This window comes from Sciurus carolinensis, chromosome 10 (genome assembly GCF_902686445.1).
Source record: "Sciurus carolinensis chromosome 10, mSciCar1.2, whole genome shotgun sequence".
NCBI lineage: Eukaryota > Metazoa > Chordata > Mammalia > Rodentia > Sciuridae > Sciurus > Sciurus carolinensis.
Genome location: NC_062222.1, coordinates 26,354,955 through 26,374,959, shown reverse-complemented (window position 1 = coordinate 26,374,959; position 20,005 = coordinate 26,354,955). Strand labels below are relative to the sequence as shown.

The following is a 20,005-nucleotide window of genomic DNA, read 5'->3' as shown; positions in this document are numbered from 1 at the left end:
CCCTTTGGCTTTTGGAATTGGCTTATTTTGCTCACCTTCATAGTCTTCAGATCCACCTATTTACTTGCAAATGTCATAACATCTTACTTTATGGCTGAGTAATACTCCGTTGTGTATATATACACTGCATTTTCTTTATTCACTCATCTGTTGAAGGGCACCTAAGTTGGTTCTAGAGCTTCGGTATTGTGCTGCTATAAACTTTGATGTAGCTGCATCACTGTAGTATGCTGATTTTAAATCCTTTGAATATATAACGAGGGGTGGGATAGCTGGGTCAAATGGTGGTCCCATTCCTAGTTTTTCAAGGACTTTCCGTACTATTTTCCAGAGTGGTTGCACCAGTTTTCAGTCCCACTAGCAGTGTATGAGTGTACCTTTTCCCCAACCCCCTGTATCAAAATGAGTGTTCTGTAGGTGTCCATGAGGCTGGTTTATGGCATTGTTCAATCCTTTTGTTGTCTTACTGAACGTCTACCTGATTATCCTAGTATTAAAAGTTGGGTAATTTAACACAGTTTTAATTTAGTTAGCGTATTATTTTTTATAACTAACAGAACTTTCCAGATAGATTTGATGGCAATGTTCTTTTGTGACCTATTTGGAGACAGCTTTACTAGGGCTTTGCACATGTTAATGTGCTAGTAATATGAACTCTACATATATAAAAACCACTGGGAAGGAAGTAAAGAAAGATAGTATGGGGGATGCTGTGGTAGAGGGAGATGAAGAGGCAGGGAAATAGAGCAGCAGCGGAGGGCAGATAATGTAATTGAGCAGGTGGCAGACACATACACAGAGATTAAGTTATTGACAAATGCAGTGAGCTTGTGAGGAGACTGGGGGACCCCTGCCTAGAGTAAGGCCTCTTCTCTGTGAGGTGGTTGTGTGTGGATATACAGGGAGACAGATACTCATAGAGTAAAGCACAGACTTGTCATTTCAGGAGAGAAACACTCAAAAGAAAGGGTACTAAACCACTGAGAACCAGAGAGGGATGTACAGAGCCGGAAGTTGAAGTAATAGGGGAGAGAAGCAGAGAGAATAGAGACTTACAGAACAAGACTCAAGCAGAAAGAGAGGCAAAGAGACACAGATACAAATTACACAGACATGTAGATGAACAAAGAGCATGACAATGTGAGCAGGAGACCTTACAAATTTATAACATTGACATATTATGCCTTTAACCAGTTTGAATTTTGAAGTTGATATATATATATATATATATATATATATGTATATATATTTTAAAGTGTTATATAATCCTTTAAAAAAGTATAAATTAAAATTAAAGAATGATTTTTTTCATTCCCCTCTCCCCAACCCACTTCTTTTTTATTTATTTATTTATTTTTATTTTTATTTTTTTTGACAAATCACATCTCACATTTTATTGAATAAAATAAACAACTTACAGAAAAAAATGGACACATTATGCCAATTATATGTTGCTCAAAATATGAAAAATAAGTCTGTATTGTTTAAGAATGTATACATATGTAATAGAGACTAAACAGAAATGTAGAAATAACGTACATTTAATTCAGGTTAGTGGTTAATATCAAGGAATTGGTGATGTAAGGAATTCCACGAAAACCACGCCAGACACGGGAAATCACATAAGGGAGTTTATTAAGCAAACAGAGTGTCTCCCTGCAGGGTAAGAGAGAAAATGAGAGGAAAAGAGAAAGGAAAGAGAAAGGATGCGCGCTAGAGAGAGTGGAAAGCGAGGAGGAGAAAGAAAGTCAGTGGGAGAGAAAGGCAAGAGAGAGAAGATGGCGGGGTAGCTACCCTAAAGCAGTTGAATTCCATGAGCTAACAGGGAACCAATAACGGAGAAGGATACTTGCAAGCTGACTGATGAACCAATAGCTAGCTAGGATGTTCACAAACTGCCAGTAGTTGGGAGGCAGGGAAATGGCTGCATCGGAAAGGGTGGGGAGAGCAGCTTTGTACATTACATTCCCCCATTCTGTTTTTATAAGAAAATCTTTTGCTCTCCAGTTCTTTCCTGCCTTATCTCTCCTTCCTGCCTAAATGACTAGGGCTGGTTTTGCAGGTGAGATGTAAAAAGTTCATTCTCCCAGGGGCAGGCTTCCAGACTTCCAGAGGCAGATGGTTTTCATGGACTTCATTTCCTCGATTTGACTGATCCCCTATTTCTACAGTAACTGCCTGTTCCCAATTCTGGCTTCATTCACCCCTCTAATTTTATGAACTCCTTTATTGCTGTAGAAAGGGGGTCGATGACTGCTCTGGCTTCTTCAAGCTGGAAGGGGGCAGCGTGGGGCAAGCAGTTTGGAGTTCCCTTTTTAGAAATCGGGTTAATCGAGTGGTCCATGGTAGACGTCTGGTTGGGGAAGAGCAAGTTGTAAAGGCACCTGGGGGTGGGTACTTCTGTGAGAGAAGAACAAAAAGACATGAGTACTGAAATGAAATTAATACAATATAAATGTTGTAGACTCTGGAACATGCCAATGACTATCATGAAGGTGACAGAAGTCAATAATCCCTCACCAGGGGGTGGAAGAACTGAGAAGTTGTTCTCATAACAAGGCCTAGCAAAGGCTGGAGAGGACAAGGCCTTTATTTGGGAACTTTAACATTGTCTAGGTTATCAGGAATGTAGACACAACATTTAGTAGAGATACTGGCAAACATAGATTAAGCCTACCTGTGTCTGTAGGCTTTAAACTGACTAAAACTTGACTCTGGCAGTTTCTCTTGATAGTTATCAGGCACATTTGCCTAAGAATCTCTCTTTTGTAGCTTCCAGTCTTTATTCTAGTGGGCTAACACAAGTGTACGTCTTAAGTTACATTTAACTATTATTTTAAATGCCCAAGAATAGCTATATTTTGGTTTTAACTGTTTTGCTAGATGTTTAAGATCAAGCTGGTCAAAGTGACCTGTTCCTGTCTGTTAAAGAATCAGCTGAGTTCCCACAGGGGTCACTCATAGAGATCTGAGAGCTGTAGCTTTAGTGCTGTCCATTAGGCAGGGTCTCCTGGATGAGGTGGCTTCCCTTGAAAGCACCAGGGATGTCTCCCTTTTTCCTTGACCCTCCTCTGCAGCAGGTGCACTGATTGACTTTTCATCCTCTAGCGGTCTCATCAATCTCCTTGATCAGGAGGTTGCATGACCCACTCAGAGTTGCAGAGCTCCTTAGAGAAGTTCTCTTGTTCCCTGGGTTCAGACTGACTTTGAGGGCAAGACCCAAATATGGACTTTTCTTGACCTCTGTATTTAATCTCAATGTCTAAGTTTGATCTTAACCATCAAGCAAGCCAGTCTCACCAGTCATAAAGAGTTCTGGGCTTTAACTTCAATGTCTATAACTTTACAGTTATTTATCCCCTTTTATCTAATTGGGGTCTACATTATCTGTCCTATAGGTGATGGCTTTTCAAGTTAATCTATGGTGTACTTCTGAAAAATATCAGGCAACAGTTAGACTTTACAAGGAAAATACAAAATGGAATCACCAAGAGTAAAACATTCAGTTTGTGCAATAGCTATCTTGAATTTTGACTGAGTTATTCATTATATCCCCTGTTTGAGATCACAGTAATCTTTATAACAAACATCAAACTTTTGAACACAACTTTACATAGATTGACTCCTGAGTCTATATGAACATTACTTAACACAATTTAACATTATATCTAAAACATGAATCAAAGAAAGGCCGAGAGAGCTTTTAACTTTCCTTTTGTGTGGCAAAGTGGCAAAATGCTTTCATGTTTCACGACATTAACCTTTAAACAAATCAGGCTCTCACTAATTTTTAGAAGTACATTTACATTTAAATTTCTTTTATTTTAGTGTAACAAATTTTACATATACCCTTTTTTTTTTTTTAAAGAATCTCAGCTTTTAAACTTTATTTTATTATTTTAGTTTTTTTTTTTTTTTTTTTTTTTTTTTTTGTGGTGCTGGGGATTGAACCCAGGGCCTTGTGCTTGCGAGGCAGGCACTCTACCAACTGTGCTATATCCCCAGCACATATACCCTATTGATGACAGGTCCTATAATAGAACTTTAAATGATGAGTTGAAAATTACCATTACTGTCAAGTTTAATTTGGAGAATAGCAGCTTGATAAATTTTCTGCTGTAAAGGCTTGTATACCTGGAAAATATGAACACATTTAATATACAAAGAATAATGTTTTTAAGTATGTTACTCCATGGAATAACTTTATAAATTAATCAGATTTGTTAGAGAACAAACACATTTGAGTAGTCCCATACATGTCATCTCTAATTCACTCATCTTATTATAAAAAAAACCAAGATATCAGACAAGTGTACCAACAGTATTTGCCGTCTCTTTCCTTTGGAAGAAAAGTCCTAGAAAAATTGATGTTAGACATTTTATAAACATCAGCATTTTATTAGTTTGACCACCTAGAGACTTGTGAGTTAATTTTAAAGACATCTTACTTCTATTAGTTTACCCAATTTAAATTGAACCTTTTTAAATCACGTGAATTAAAAGTATTTGGATGCATTTTTTAAATTTTAATTTTTATGTGTGCTTATATTTAACACAGAAGTAAAGGCCTTGTAATGTTTATCTCCATTGCAATGTAACAGATGTTCAAAAATAACTCTAGAGTTGGATAAAAAGAACTGATCAAAAATCATTAACTTAGGTATGTAGGATCAAAATTGTGAGCTCAAAAATATAGCATTTAAGAAAAACAAGAGTCCTAGAAGAAAAATGATAATGGCCATTAGTTATAGCATGAGAAAATGGGAAAGAGAAGGGCAGAGAGAAGAGGAAAAGGGAGAGATAAAGTGTTGTGTTGCAGCCCAGGAGAAATTTAAAATGGACACTTTTTTTTCCCTTGGGTTTTTTTTTTTTTTTTTTTTTTTTGATACATGCATATATTTAATAATGAAACAATTCATTAACAACAAAAAATTATAAAAATTCATGAGACCTCAGTGCTGTGGAAGAAGGTGAGATATCAAGGAAAAAAGCAACTGCACCAGAAGGAAATATGATGAGCAAAAGCAAAGGCAAATATCACTGATAGTATTATATGATCTGAAAAGGAGAAGAGCTGGAGAAGCAACCAGTTATCTGAATGCTTGGTAGCAAGCAGCCTCACTGAATGCTGCACAGAATGGAGGCTATGAGCCAGAGGAAGTCAGGAAAGGAAAAGAATATATAACCCAGGGTAAATAGATGGAAGAGAGTAGGAATTACAGAGAGATGACTCTAAGGCCTTTTGTTTCCTCTAAAGTGTAAAATAAGCCTTAAGTTTTTAAGTATGTCAGTCAAATTCTACAATCACATCATGAGTAGCACTAGGCACCTGTGAAGAAGTGGTAAGGGAAGTGGTTTATAAAAGTAAAGGAATGACATGGATCCTGCTCTACAGAGCTTATAACCTACATGAGGAGACAAATTCTACACATAAAACTATAAAATATATTTACAAAATAACATACATACATACAAATATACATATGAATATCCAACATAAGAAGGCTAAGGGGTACTATGTCAGTAATTGTTAAGAAGTCCCTAGGAGAGTCACTGAAGGCTTCCTAAAGGAAAAAATGTTGGACTTGTTTAAAGTATAGTGTTAGTAGAAAGTAGGGCATGTGCAAAGGTACAGAAATAGGAATAAATATACCATGTTCAGTAAGCGAATAAGCTTGATTAGAGTCCAAATACATCTAGTTAAGAAGTGAGTGTGATGAAACAGTAGAGGTCCATTCAGTGAAAGACCCTGCAATGTTAGATCTGGTCCATAAACAAAATGAATAGAGAATGAATGTTTTCTTTAGGTAAGGATAAGTGACCACGGGTCCAGGACCAAATCCACTTCTCTCAAGTTTGGTAAGAGACAGAAACCAGCAATGGAATAGTAGAGAAGCACTCAGCTTCCTTTGAGAAGTACAAGGAATGCCTTCTGCAAGGACTTGTTCAAAGTGGCAAGTGAACCCCCCAAAGCAAAGAAGTTAAAAAACAATGAAATTCCTATGTAGCAGATCTAATATCCTAAAGCCAGCTAGATCCTGGTCATCTCAAGTGTTCAAGCAGAATATATTTGGCCCTTGCTACTAATTCTTGGTGGGAAGCATATTATATATGCTTATAAAATGGTTTTATTTTTGAACTACAATGACAATCAACTTTGAGCCTAACATTTTACACATTACAACAAGGATGAAAAGAGCCCCAATCTATAGGGAATGTTCATGTCCCTAAAGAAGGACAGGTCAGTAAGGGCCAAATTCTCCCTTGTTATTTAAGTGGAAAAGCAAAATATCATACCTTGAAAAGAGGCTGCTCTCAGCCAAAGCAAGTAAGACCTCTTGCTTTAAGTCTATTGATCTGAAGCTGTTCCAGGAAGAGAAGGGAAAAAACCCCAAAGAGTTCAGGTCAGATGTTCAGCAGCAGCCAGAGTCCGACCCTATGTCACGACAGTTCTGCTTGGAAGCGCTGGGTCCCAGTGATGTTGAAATTGACTGTTGGGGCCCAATCTTGATGCCATTTGCCTCATTGTGGACATCAAATAAACCCTGCTGGATCTTCCTATATATTTCTTTGGCTGTGTTAATGAAGGCCTCTTCAACATTGCAGGTTGTTTTGGCTGAAGTTTCCATGAATATAAGTCCATGCTCCCGAGCAAAGGCTTCTCCTTCCTCTCTCTTCACATCTCTGCGGGACTCTAGGTCACTTTTATTCCCAATCAACATGATAACCATGTTGGAGCTAGAGTGCTGGCGGGCATCCTCTAACCATGAGGTCAGGTGGTTGAAGGTTTCACGCCTTGTAATGTCATACACCAGCAATGCTCCAGCTGCTCCCCTGTAGTAGGAACGGGTGATAGAACAGAAGGATTCTTGCCCAGCCTTTCCCATTGTATCCCAGATTTGCAGTTTGATTTATTTTCCATCAATGTTGACCATGCGGGCCCCAAACTCCACACCTATTGTGAGGTCGTGGACAGGCTGGAACTGCTTGTCTGTAAACTGCAGGAGGAGACATGACTTCCCCACACCTGAAAGAAGATGTACATTCCAGCAAGCACGCGGCTGGAGAACTTTATAGCCGCTAAACTCTGGGCATATCTCTCTTGGGTTTGAGACTGGTCTCTCACTGCACCTTCCTCCATTTACATTTCAATGTAAGCCTTGACTGAGATCTGACAGGGGCTAACAGGTTCTAGCAGAAACTTGATGCCTAGGACATTTTAACCCTTTTTCCTGGTTAGTAATCAATTAGGTTTGGATGCAGAAAATTGTGAAACATTATCTCCCACTACTTGTGGGGAATGGGGCTGCTATATCATACTCCTTACTGGTCCATGCCACTGATGGTTGGGCTGGTTACTCCCTCCACAGCGGCCTATGCAGGACCTCGTGGCAGGAGGACTAGGTGGGCTGGGCCAGGGAATGGAAGCAAAAACAGCTGAGTCGAAGTTGGAGGAGGAGGAGGGATTAAGAGGGGGAGAAGGAGGCTATGTTTGAGTTTGCAGGAAGAGCCAAGAAGCAAGAAGGAAGAGACTTGAAGATAAGGAATCCCTTTCCATCTGCCCACTTGCTCAGGGATGCTGTGTGCCATTACACAAAGGAATTTTGATGGCTTTAAGCCAGGGGTCAGGTGAAGGGTTGAATCTGCCTGAATGGAGGACCCAGATCCCTTGGTGGAGACTGTTACAGCTGAGTCTGTGGCCAGGGCGTCCCGAGGCCAGAGTAGGCGACTGGAGACGAGAAGGCAGCACATAGATGATGTCGTCATACAAACATCAGTGTGGGGCCAGGCAAAAGCCGAGAAGGGTTTGAGGACCTGATATCAGGGTTTTCGAGTATGAGTGCGAGCGCGAGATGAGCCTCAACCTTGAGAGAGAATCTCCACCATAAAATCAGGAATCTACCAGGCAGATAAGACCGACTATAGGGGCCAGCCGTAACTATAAAAGTTGTGGCTGGGGTACCCCCACATCTCAGCCACCTCGAGAGCCCTGGACACTCGACGGTTGCTTCTCAAGTCAGCAGAGGTGTATTTAAGTGTCTAGAGTGGGGACCTGTCTAAGAGAACTCACCAATCTGAAGTCCGGTGTTGCATGCAAAAAGCTGAGTGTCCAGGCAAATGGAAGGTGGGGCTGTGTCTGGGGGTCACTGGGGCATCAGATGGGTTTCCACTTGCTTAAGAGGCAGAGGAAGGACCCATCCCGGGTCTTGGCACCAATGTAAGGAATCCCACGAAAACCACGCTGGACAAGGGAAATCACATAAGGGAGTTTATTAAGCAAACACAGTGTCTCCCTGCAAGGTAAGAGAGAAAAAGAGAGGAAAAGAGAAAGGAAAGAGAAAGGGCGCGTGCTAGAGAGAGTAGAAAGCGAGGAGGAGAAAGAAAGTGAGTCGGGGAGAGAAAGGCAAGAGCTCTTTTTTATTTTTTTAACCAGCACACCACATTTATTTATTTATTGGTACTAGGGATTGAACCCAGGAGTACTCTACTACTAAGCTACAATCCCAGTCCTTTTAGAAGAAAGTTTTTTTTTAGTGTAAATGCTTTTTTAAAAACATTTTTTTGGTAGTTGTAGATGGATAGCATGCCTTTATTTTATTTTCTTATTTTTGTACATGGTGCTAAGGATTGAACCCAGTTTCTCATATATGCTAGGCAAGCACTCTTGCCACTGAGCAATAGCCACAACCCTAAAGTAAATGCTTTTTATTTATTTATTTCCACTTTCCTCATTTTTTTATTGGTGCTTTATAGTTGTACATAATGATGGGATTTGTTGTTACTTATTTGTATATGCACACAATGTAACAGCATAATTTGGCTAATGTCACTTCCCCAGTCCTTCTCTTCTCCCTCTCAGCCTCCCACCCTCCCTTTCCTTTATTGATCTCTCTTTGATTTTCGTGAGATCCCTGTGGCCCTCCTGCAATCTTTCTTTTCCTTTTTCTTCTCTAGCTTCCATATGTGAGAGAAAGCATACCACCCTTGACATTCTGAGTTTGACTATTTCACTTAACATGATGCCCTCTAGTTCCATCCATTTTCTTGAAATGACATACTTTCATTGTTCTTTATGACTGAATAAAACTTCATTTATTATATTTTATATATCCATTCATTCATTGATGAACACCTAGACTGGTTTCATAGTTTGGCTATCATGAATTGTGGAGTTATAAACAAGTACCACTGTAGTATAATGCCTTTAATTCCTTAAGAGTGTTATTGCTGGGTCATATGGTGGTTCCATACCTAGTCTTTTGAGGAATCTTCATACTGATTTCTATAGTGGTTTTAATAATTTACAATCCCACCAAGAGTTCTTTTTTTTCCATTTCCTCTTGAGAATTAATTATTTGTATTCTTGCTGAGTGTTATTCTGACTGGTATGAGATGAAATCTCAGTGTAGTTTTGATTTGCATTTCCCTAATTGCTTATGATGTTGAACATTTTCTTTTTCATATATTTGTCCCCAACCCACTTCTTTGAAGTAGCCATTGTTAACAGTTTACTATTAACCTTCTAGGAGCACATACATGCATATACGTGCTACAGATTTATGTTTATATCTATGTCCATGTTTCCAGTTGTCTCTCTCTCTCCATCTTCACACACACACACACAAGATTATGTTATACCTATCTTCTTTTTTCATTTAACTAAGTATCTTGGATTTAGTCCCTTGTCTAATCATACATATCAGTGCTTCTCAGTGAGGCTTGTACTGCCCCTGCTAATGCTTGGAAAATTTGGGAAGTGTTTGGGCAATGTCAGTGATTCAGGGTTGGTAGTTGACAGTGTTCTGGGCTAGGGATGCAAAAACACTGCTTTGAAGGACACATTTGCAAACAGCAGAGTAGTATGTGTTCTTTTGAGCTCAGGCTTTAACTTCATTTTCTTTATCAACACAAACTGCTTTTGAATATTTTTATTATGCTGAATTTTTCAGGAATATAAGTAGACTTTAAAATAAGGGAAATTGTACTGTTTTATTTGGAATTTTACTAAGAATTAATAATCATGTCTAGGTAAAGTATAATAGTGTATGAGTATTGGATATACACCTGAATCACTGTGTCTTACAGTTGTCACATACATCTATGTAGATGTGTGTATACTCTTAACTACTTCATTTATGTGTTAGAAAGTATATTTAAATTATTTTTGTATCTCCTTTGTTATGGTTAGAATACTGTGTAGACTTTTTTGGGAAGGTACTGGGGACTGAATCCAGGGATGCTCTTGCACTGAGCTATATCTCCAGCCCTTTTTATGTATTTTTAAAAATTTTTGAGACAAGGTCTTGGTAAGTTTCCAAGGATAGCTTCAAACTTGCTCTCTTCCTGCCTCAGTCCCCTGAGTAACTGAGATTACAGGTACACCACCATGTCAGGTCCTGTATGGATTTTTTGTTATTGGTTATAGGTAAGTCTTATTATTTCTTGTATTTCATCAAATCTAAGATGTAAAGTTGCCAGATTTGCCATTAATTTATGCAGCAATAACACAGAAATCTGCAATTATAATTTAAGGTGCCATACATTAAAAGACATTCTGATTTATGATCTTTAAAACTTTTTGGTGTTGGGGATTGAACCTAGGGATTTAAGCATGCTAAACATATGCTCTGCCACTGTTACAAGGTGTTATACAGTATTTTTTTTTTTTCTTTTGAAACAAAGTGCTAGGTTTAATAGACTCAGTGGAAACTATGAATAAAAATGAAATACTTCTTTTAAAAAAACTACTGCATTATATAGAACTGTCAATATGTCATAATTAAGCTACTTTGTTTTAAAAATTAATCTCTACTGTTTTGGTTGCAAGAGATAGAAACATATCAAACTGACTTAAGTATAAAGAGGAATAATACATCCATCATCATTTACCACTGTAAGAACCAGGGGTGCTCTGGAACCGGAGTTTGGAACCAAGGAATTGATGTTATGATAATATTCTTCCTCCATTTTTTGGTACAGCTGGGCTTTCTCTGTCTGTGTGGCAGGGAAAATGTTTGTTGTTTGTTGGAAGCCTTCAGTTTACATCTTTCCATCCTTTGACCCAAAGACGTACTGCTCTTCTTTTCTACCTCCCAACTAAAAACAATTCTTTTTTTTTTTTTTTGGGTGCTGGGGATCAAACCCAGGGCCTTTTTCTTATAAGGCAAGCACTCTACCGACTGAGCTATCTCCCCAGTTCCTAAAAGCAATTCTTGGTGAATATTTTGATGACTTGACTTAGCCTACGTTCTCATTAGTTAAATAAATAAATATTTTTTGTTGTAAATGAACAGAAAACCTTTATTTTATTTATTTACTTTTATGTGGTGCTGAGAATCAAACCCAGTGCCTCAGATGTGCTAGGCAAGTGCTCTCCCACTGAGCTACAACCCCAGCCCCCTATATTCTCATATTTTGATTAATCACAGTGACCAAGAGAATGGGGACCTGTATGTGCCAGGCTTGGCTTAAATGACCTCCTAATGTGTGTGAGGTACTGTGATATTATTGCCATGAATGGATTGGAGTAAAAGAATAAATACAATACAGACAATAAAAAAAAAAAAAACCCAGATGTCTATCACAGTGGACATTTAGGTTATTTCTAGTTCGTTACTATGTTGTTAATAGTCTCTGTTTCAGTTTTGATAAATTTCCCTAAATAAGAATTTTTGGTATGAAATCATTAAAAAGATCTAAAAGTCTGTATTTTGTGGATAAAACAAAATATAGATTATTTTTTCATGCATTCTAAATTTTGCTGTTCTTCAAAATAGGACTTCAAATTATGACCTATCAAATTGAACAGTGTCTTTTATTTTATTTTAATTTTTTTTAACAATGTACTTTAAAATAGTTTGAAAGTATTGAGGGAATAATAATATAATAGAAATAGGAATGCTGTAGTAATAAGGTATATTAAATTGTATCATGCTACAAAGTCTTACACTCATAATCGAACCGAAATACTGAAGTAATTGATTTGAATATGGAATGCATGACATTTTACTATCTGTTTCATATCCCATGGTGTGTGAGTTCATGTAATGTTAAGTTCAGTGGACTTCTGACTGGTTGTCATTAGTGACAGATTTCTGATTTTTAAAATATGTCACTGATATAAATCACTAGTTTGCTAGATTGAACTAGCAATCCATTAAAGAGCATGGCAGTATTTACTGTAGATAAATGCAAATTTAAAAAGGTTCTGTGTATGAAGGTTTAAATGATTTATTATCCTTCAGTGCACACATGCATCTGAAGTTATGTAATGGATTTAGAAAATTTCATTTCCTGTTTGAAGGTTCAAATTTACATATATATTCTATAATGTAAGTATTGGATTTGAGTCAATAGAATATATAGTTAAGCTCTGTGACATCAATGTATTCTCAGTTTTTTTTTTTTTTGTAATATGGCAAACCTTTTTGTAGGGCAAGTGATTAAATATAAACTTTTTATTTTTTTCTCTTTTCCCCTGAGGTAGGGAAGGAGAGAGAATTAAAGAAAGAATCTGGGACTATAGTTTATAGGTGGCTTCAGAATTTGTGTTCATGAAAGTTTTCTTGTTCTTTAATTTGGCTCATATCTTCTAACAATTAGAGATTCATCTAGGTAAATATGGTTTTCTTTTCAAATAATCAGTGGAATAATTAAACAAATCCACACTTCATCTAGATTTACTTTTCTTTTGAAACCCCGGGGCATTGCTATTTTCTGGACCAACTTTGAATTGCTGGACTTGGGCATCCTCCTGCCTCAGCCTCCTTCCATAGCCTCCCAGGAAGTTGGGATTATAGGCATGCACCATCATGTACCCAGCCTACTTATTTTTTAAAGTTAAGCCTTTTGTTTCAAGATAATTGTGGACATGTAGTTGAAGAAATTATACAGAGATATTCATTGTATTCTTTATCCAGTTTTCCCTAATGGGAAAATCTTGCAAAACTAATATAATACTAACGTTGATATAAGTAAGATACAGAACATTTCCATCACAGTCACACCCTCTTTCCTCCTGCTGCACCTCATCTTAACCCCTGGTAACCACCATTTATTTATGTAATTTTGTCATTTCAAGAATTTTGTATAAATAGACTCATGACTTTTTTTTTTTCCAGTTAGAACAATTCTCTGGAGATTCATCTGAATTGTGTGTGCCAATAGTTTGTTCTTTTTTATTATTCAATAGCATGCTCTGGTATGAATATACCACAGAGCATACACTTTGTTGTTGCAGGTCATTGGGTTATTTGCATTTTTGACTTTTACAAATAAAACTGCTATAAACATTTGTGTTTAGTTTTTTAAGGAAGTTGCGAAACTGTTTTCCACAGTGACTGTGTCATCTTACATTCCCACCAGCAGCATATGGGTGATTGCATCTTCTCTAGCATTCTGTCACTTGTTTTTTATTTTAATCATTCTAATTGGTATGCAGTAAAACATCAGTTTATTTTGAATTTAATAACTAATGATCTTGAACTTTTTCCCCATGCATTTGTCATCTTTATGTCCTGTTTGTTGAAATATCTGTTCTTGTCTTTAGCATATTTTCTAATTGTTCTGTTTACTCTCATGTTGAGTTTGAGAATTCTTTGTATATTTTATATTTATTTCTTTGTTATATACGGAATTTGCAAATTTTTTCCCCTATTCTGTAGCTTTTCATTTCATCCTCCTACCAAGTTCTTTTGGTGATCAGATATTGTTTATTTTGATAAAGACCAGTTTATCAATTTTTTCTTTTATGGTGATTGCTTTTGGTGACAGATAGTCTAAGAACTCTTTGCTTCCCTGAATTCTGAAAATTTTCTCCCATTTGTTTTCCTTAAAGTGTATATTTTACATTTAAGTCCATGATCTATAGTGAGTTAGTTTTGTGTATAGTATGATACCTAGCAAAAATTTATTTGCCTGTGGAAGTCTAATTGCTTCAGCACTATTTCTTGAAAAGTTTGTTCTTCCTCAGTTAAATTGCTTTTTATATCTTTGTCAAAACTCACTCAACTGGGCACATTTGTGTGTACTGTTTTGGGGTGCTGTATTCTGTTCCATAAGTTTTTGTGTCTGTCTCCTTGCTAGTTCTTCATGGTATAGATTACTGTAGTAAGTGTGTAATAAGTCTCCTAATTGGATAGACATATTCCTCACATTTTATCTGTTTTTCAATATTGTTCTCGCTGTTCTAGTTCCTTTGCTTTTTGCAGACAGATCTTAAAAAACATTTTCTGTATTTTCAAGAATCTTCCTGGAATTTTGATAGAAACCGTTTTATCTGTATGTATCAATTTGGGGAAAATTGACATCTATACTGTGCACATAGTATGACTTTCCATTTATTTAGATCTTTGATTTCTTTTATCTTCATATGTTTTCAGCATTCTATACCTGTACATGTTTTGTTAGTTTTGCATTCAGATAGTTTATATTTTTTAGCAATTGTAAATGTTACGGTATTTTTAATTTCATTGTCCACAGGTTCATTGCTAATATATAGAAATATAATTGATCTTTGTATGTTTATCTTATAAGCTGTGACCTTGTTAGGAGATCAGTTTTTACCTTTCTTAAGAATTCTTATCTTTATATTCATGAGAAATAATGGTGGGTATAATTTTCTTTCTTTTCTTTCTTTTCTTTTTTTTTTTTTTTGGTGGTGCTCTGGATTGAACCTGAGTGCTGTGCTTTCCTTTTTTCTTTTGATATTGTCTTTGGTTTTAGTATTAGCACCACAAAATGTATTGAGAAGTATAGAATTGGTGTTCTTTTAAAAAAATTAATATAATTCTTTTTTTTGAATTTTAAAATTACAAATTTACTTTCCTTAATTAGTTACAAGGTTATTCAAATTATCTATTTTATATTGGGAAAATTATGATAGTTTGATGAATTGGTCCATGTTGTCTAAGCTATCAAAATACATGTTTAGAGTTTGTAGTATTTCCTTATTCTTTTGGTTCCTACAACATCTGTAGTGATGTTCTTTTCCCAGAACTGGCAATTTGTGTTCTTTCTCTTCCTTTTTGTCAGTCTTGCCAAAGTTTTGTCCATTGTATTGATTTTTTAAAAAAAATATTTTTTACTTGTTGATGGACCTTTATTTTTTATTTTTATGTGGTGCCGAGAATTGAATCCAGAGCCTCACACATGCTAGGTGAGTGCTCTACCACTGAGCTGCAACCCCTGCCCCATTGTATTGACTTTTTAGAAGGGATTAACTCTTTATTTCATTGATTTTTTTTTTCTGTTGTTTTCCTGCTTTTAATTGTATCCATTTCTGTTCTTTATTATTTCCTTTCTTCTGTTCACTTTGGCCTTATTTTATTTTTTCTAATAAGTGGTGCCCCTGTTTCATCCCCAAGTGCTGGGGATTGAACCCAGGGCTTCATACATACTGGACATATGCTGTACCCTAAGCTACATCCCTAACCCCCTACTCGATTTTTATTTTATTTTTTTATTTTTATTTTTTATTTTTTTGGGTGCTAGGGATCGAACCCAGGGCCTTGTGCTTACAAGGCAAGCACTCTACCGACTGAGCTATCTCCCCAGCCCCCCTACTCGATTTTTAAAATGGAAGCTTAGATTATTGATTTGAGATATCTTTTCTAATGTGTGCATTTTAATGCTGCAAATTTTCCTTCTCAGTGCTTCTTTAGCTATGATCCACAAATTTTGATATGTTGCATTTTACTGTTGATTGATGATATTTATTTAGTTCCCTTGAAACTTCCTCTTTGACCTGTCAGTTATTTTAAGTTTTCAAATGTTTGGGGATTTTTTTGCTATCTTTATTTTTTTGTTATTGAATCTAGTTTGATTCCACTCTGGTCAGAGAAACTATATACCATGTATGATTTCAATTCCTTTAAAATATGTTGAGTTTGTACTATGTCCCAGGATTTAGATTATCTTGATATGTCTTGTATGAGCTCTTGAAAACAGCATGTATTCTTCTGAAATTGGATGGAGTCTTATAAAAATGTTAGTTTCTTTGGTCTGTATTGTTGAATTCTAATCCTTGCTGACTTTGTTTAGTTGTTCTATCAATTACTGAGGAAGAAAACAGTTATTTTTATAACATAATAACACCTCTTTCTTCCATGAAGAGGAGAACCCTATGGGAAAGAGCATGAATTTGGGTGGAAGACATGGTATGTAGAGGAAACATTGAACTTTGGGTATTTTAATGAAGTATATATCTAGGTGGTGTTATGGTCTTGTAGGAAAATGGGCACCCAGAGAACAAGATAAATTACTGTCTGGGAACAAAAGAGAATGGATGCCCAAACTGAGAGTAACACAGAAAAAGTGGTAGGAATACAGCAGTGTATAGTTTTACCTTTGCTGTGGAGAAATGTTCTCTTCAACATCGATAACATAGGTACGGGTGTCTGAATACCTAATTTCCATGGTATATCTTCTTTTGCCTAGGAACTCTCTTTTCTTCAATTTTAATGACAATGCATAAAATTTGATTTTTTTTGTTAATGTACAAACTAAGAAGCACTGTTTTTTTCTTGCCTAGTTTTCCATCTAAATGTTCATTGCATCTTGAGTATTAAAGTATCTTTTACACCCTTGGGTTTGAGGAAAATACCTATTTTGAAAAACTGAAACATGTCATGAATGTATTTTGAAAGTAAAATCCTTTTGTAACCCAGTCCTTCAAGATAACCATTTCCATCCATCTAGTGCATATTCTTTGGGCTTTTTGTATGGAACTAATATAAAAAATAATACATAAATACAATATGTGTGTGTCAGAGGTGTGCAAAATAATACATTTTGACTGAATGCTCAAACCCTTATAAGGTTGAAAACAAATACCATTGTAGAAGGAATTTCTGAGATACAGGATAAATGAAAAGTTTACTAAGCATTTTCTTATTGGAATTTTATTATTAGATATTTTAGTACTTTTTGTATTTGATAGTCTAATTCAGAATTTTATCTATATATTTTCATTAGTAGTTATTTTAATTTCTTACATATTTAAAACCAAATTTCACTCAGCTAAATGATTTTTTTTTTTTTTTTTTGCAGTGCTGGGGATCGAACCCAGGGCCTTGCGCTTGCAAGGCACGCACTCTACCGACTGAGCTATCTCCCCAGCGCCAGCTAAATGATTTTAAATCTGCATTTTTACCTGTTACTAAGTACTACTAAGTATTTTAGCCAAAAATATTTGAAATGGGATTTTTTTTTTCTGACTACTTTTCAAATAATTATAGAATTAACACTTCGAACTACTTTATTTAGCTGGGTGTGGTGTTGCATAACTGTAATCCCAGCAACTCTGGAGGCTGAGGCAGGAGGATCATGAGTTCAGAGCCAGCCTCAGCATATTAACAAGGCACTTAGCAACTCAGGGAAACCCTATCTCTAAATAAAATTTAAAAAGGACTGGGGACATGACTCGATGGTTAAATGCCCCTGGGTTCAATCCCTAGTTCCAACAAAGAAACCAAAAAACAAAAAAACAAGAAAAAAACTACTTTATTGCTCTGAAGGAGAGGGAGTCCAAATATATTTTATGAAGCCAGTATAACCCTGATACCAAAACTAGATAAAGATGCATCAAGGAAAGAAAACTACAGACCAATATCCTTGATGAACATACATGCAAAAATCCTTAATAAAATATTAGCAAAACACATTAAAAAACAATGAAAAAGATAATCCACCATGATCAAGTGCATTTCATTCCAGGGATAAAAGTTTGGTTTTACAATCACAAATCAATAAATTTAATTCATCACCTAAACAGAATAAAGGACAAAATCACATGATCATCTCAATAGATGTAGAAAAGGCCTTTGATAATATTAAACACCTATTCATGTTTAAAATGCTGGAGAAGCTAGGGATTGAAGGAATTTACTGAAACATCATAAGGGCCCTTTATGACAAACCCCAAATCAACATTATACTAAAAGAAGAAAAACTAAAAGCGTATTTTCTAAAATCAGGAACAAGACAAGGCTGTCCACTCTCACCACTTATATTCAGTGTAGCCTTCAAAATATTAACCAGAGTAATCAGGCAAGAAAAGGAAATCAAAGGGATAGAAATATGAAAACAAGAAGTCAAACTATGTCTGTTTGCGGATATATCTAGAAGACTCAAAAAACTCTATCAGAAGACTTCTAGAATTTATCAATCAATTTAGCAAAGTAGCCGGATACAAGATCAACACCCACAAATCATTAGCTTTCTGTACTCCAACAGTGATTCAGACAAGGAAGAAATCAGAAAAACCATCCCATTCATAGTAACTTAAAAAAAAAAATTAAATACTTGGTGGGGCTGGGAGATAGCTCAGTGGTAAAGCACTTGCCCTGGGTTCAATCCTGATCACCACATAAAATAAACAACCATAAAATGATTAAAAATATTGTAAAAAAATTAAATACTTGGGAATTAATCTAACCAAGGAGGTAAAAGAGCTCTACAAGGAAAATTATGGAACATTGAAGCAAGAAACTGAAGAAGACTTTAGAAGATGGAAAGACCTCCCATGTTGCTGGATAGGCAGAATCAATATGTCAAAATGTCCATAATATCAAAAGCAATATACAGATTCAATGCAATCTCCATCAAAATACTAATGATAGTCTTTTTAAAAAAGCATATATCTATATGTTTTTAGTTATAGGTGGACACAATATCTTTATTTTTTTATGTGGTGCCAAGAATTGAACCAAGGACCTCATACATGCTAAGAGAGAGCTCTACCACTGAGCCACAACCCCAGCCCAGTGATACTCCTTTTTTAAAAAATATTTTTAGCTATAGATGGATACAACACCTTTATTTTATTTATTCATCTTTATGTGGTGCTGATGATTGAACCCAGTGCCTCATACATGTGAAGCAAGCACTCCACCACTGAGCCACAACCCAAGCCCCCAATGATATTCTTAACAGAATTAGAAAAAATAATTCTTCAATTTATTTGGAAGAATAAGAGACCCAGAATAGCCAGAGCAATACTAAGCAAGAAAAGCAAAGCAGTAGGCATCACAATTTGAAATTGTAGTACGGAACTGTAGTAACAAAAGCAGCATAGTATTGCATCAAAATAGACGTGAAGACCAGTGGAACAGAACAGAAGACACAGAGACAAATCTACATACCTATGACCATCTGATATTTCACAAAGGTGCCAAAAATACATTTTGGAGAGAAGACTGTTTTTAACAGTGCTGGGAAAACTGGATAGCTATATGTAGAAAAATGAAATTAGACTCCTATCTTTCACCCTGCTTAACACACAAATCAAAATATATCAAATACTTAGGAATTAGACCAGAAACTTTATAATTTCTAGAAGAAAACATAGGGTTAAAGTTCCTATCATATAGGTTTTGGCACCACCTTCCTTAACAGGAGGTCCAAATCCCAAGAAATAAAACCAAGAATCAATAATTGAGATTTCATCAAACTAAAAAGCTTTGCACAGCAAAGGAAACAATTAAGAGTGTGAAGGGAGAGCCTACAGAATGGGAAAAAAACTTGGCCAGCTACTCCTCTGATAGGGGATTAATATCCAGAATATGCAAAGAACTCAAAAAACATAACACAAAAAAACCCCACAAATAATTAAATCAATAAATGGACAAATGAACTAAACAAACTTCTCAAAGGAAGAAACACAAATGACCAACAAATATATGAAAAATGTTCAACATCTCTAGCAATCAGGGAATTGTAAATCAAAACTTTGCTAAGATTTCATCTCATTCCATTCAGAATGGCAGTGATCAAGAATATGAACACTAATAAATGCTGGTGATGTTGTGGGGGATAAAAGTATACTTGAACACTTTTGATGGAACTACAGACTGATACAATCACTCTGGAAAGCAGTATGGAGAGTCCTCAAAATACTAGGGATAGAACCACCATATGACCCAGTTATCCTACTCCTTAGTATTTTCCCCAAAGATCTAAATTTGGCATACTGTAGCGATACAGCCACCTCAGTGTTTATAGCAAC

At 36.0% G+C, this 20,005-nt stretch overlaps 1 protein-coding gene and 1 pseudogene across 1 annotated transcript in view; one reads left to right on the top strand and one right to left on the bottom strand.

Annotated features, from left to right (window-relative positions):
• The window catches only part of Lrba (LPS responsive beige-like anchor protein), a 703,692-nt gene that overhangs the window by 62,606 nt on the left and 621,081 nt on the right, over window positions 1–20,005 (top strand).
• LOC124994111 (ras-related protein Rab-2B-like) lies at window positions 6,414–6,950 on the bottom strand (annotated as a pseudogene).